We start from the raw sequence: 1948 nt of genomic DNA on the forward strand, positions 1-1948 counted from the left end.
TATCGTGGAAATTGCTGGTTTTAGAATCTCTGTGAGAAATGTATATATATTTATCCTCATGTACATTTCGAATTTTAATTTTCAAACTAAAGGTAACATGTTTGCCATAATATCCAATGAGTTTGGTATACAAGGTCGGTCTTCGCTGTTACAAACGCAAATAGGTATCCGTTTTTCATACAGTTTACCTTACTTCGGTTTCTCAATAATACTCGACACGAATGAAAAATGTTATTTCAATAGCAAGCATCATTTTGGTTCTTCTAAATTCTAAGTGATGTAACCCTGATTTGTAAAAAAGGCACTCCCACAGAGCTGACTAACTGTGCGCTGCCCACACCTTATCCTAATGAAAGCTATTTATCAAACCTCCCGAGGCTTAAATTTCTTCTAATTTGTTTACCAATCTTCAGCACAGCAGCTATATAGATAAAAGAACCCATAACTCCTCCACCCGAAGCGAAAACGTAAGGACAGAGGCACCATACCGATAAGAGAATCGCACTGGGCACGAAAAAATCTGATTTAGCTTATAAGAGTTGGCATCCGTGGGTATGGTGTGGTGCCATATAAGGTAAGGATGGAGAGAGGAAAAGCTCCCCCCTCGACCCACCGCTATGTACGGCACACAGCTCACCGCTCACCCTATGAACGGCTAGACAGCTTTTTAGATCTTTACGAACTACGTTCGTTACCCCCATCTTGCAAAAAGGAGGCAAAGAGGCGTGAGAAGGACCAACTTTAAATAAATTATGGATTTAGTGGTCTCCTCACGCACAGGGATGAACATGGCCAACTTACGCTCTCTTATTCTTGGTGTGGTCTCATAGTAGAGGTGACGCTTGGCACTGGCACTGGTGTCCTGTCAGAGGGTGTCAAGCTTTTGGTGGAATTTGGGACCCGCCCTCGTTTAAGCCTTAAGTAGGCCGACCATCTAATCTGTGCTCTGTCGAGCTACAACTTTCTGCTTCGTATGTATATAATATATAAATATATTTATTTCTTGAAACATTATATATAAACACTTAATATTCTTTGAGATTTTATTACCTTTACTTTTAACACTGCTATATTCCTCCTAGGTTAATTCTATACGTTTTTTTCATGACAAGTTTAAAAAGGAAAACTGAAAGACTGAGGTACAAAATAGATAACTTTATTTACTTACACCAACAAAAAGTGATATAAGCGAATCTTTGGTGTCATAAAATAAATCCTTGTCTATACAAAATAACGCCTGACCCAAACCATCAGACACTCCATGAAATAGAAATGAAACAGATAATCTTCTGCAATAATAATGAATGATGATTTATATACATTAAGATAATTTGCTAAATAATAACACAATGACTCGAGTCGACTCTTGGTACAAGAGCAATATTCAAATGCATTCACATTCAGACACAGAAACTAAAGCATATTATAATACACGATATGAATAGAGGTCCGCTTTAATAGTATTACCATTTAAGAACAAAAGTAAATTGGAGGGGCGTGTGCCCTTTATAGATATGACGTCACAGGTAAGCGACCACCAGCTGCAGGTAGGTGCCAGCCAACCTTCCGGGCGATGACGTCACCACGCAGGCATCACCCACTCCACCTCTCACTCGTACTCGTACTCGCCGCTACCTCGTTTCATTCGTAGTTACCTCCTTTTCGCATCTTTCTGTGTTGTTTTCAGTTCGCTCACATTGATTGTTATGATTATGATCGTACACTCGTACAGAGAAAATAAATAATAATGTCGTCTTCCTAACTTCACAATACACATTATCACACCGGTGATCCCGTAGCAACGCAACACTCATTCACTCTTCAGGTGGAAGAGTGTGTTATCATTGTCTTGAGCTCTCACTCCTTGGTCACCACACCATCACACGCTGCATGTCGTGAGTCCTCCAGCCGCCCACCGAACACGACCTCGTTCCCTCCTTCTAGGGTC

General features: G+C 40.4%; 1 protein-coding gene across 1 annotated transcript in view; it reads right to left on the bottom strand.

The window, feature by feature from the left end:
* Positions 1–1140: 1140 nt before the first annotated feature.
* LOC119596363 (dnaJ homolog subfamily B member 4-like) overlaps positions 1141–1948 on the bottom strand; it is a 2196-nt gene continuing 1388 nt past the window's right edge. The window contains exon 1 of the mRNA XM_037945578.1: positions 1141–1948. This exon is cut by the window's right edge and continues 1388 nt beyond it. The gene's annotated coding sequence lies outside the window, so the exon portion shown is untranslated.

The sequence above is a fragment of the Penaeus monodon genome, chromosome 37 (assembly GCF_015228065.2).
Source record: "Penaeus monodon isolate SGIC_2016 chromosome 37, NSTDA_Pmon_1, whole genome shotgun sequence".
NCBI classification, from domain to species: domain Eukaryota; kingdom Metazoa; phylum Arthropoda; class Malacostraca; order Decapoda; family Penaeidae; genus Penaeus; species Penaeus monodon.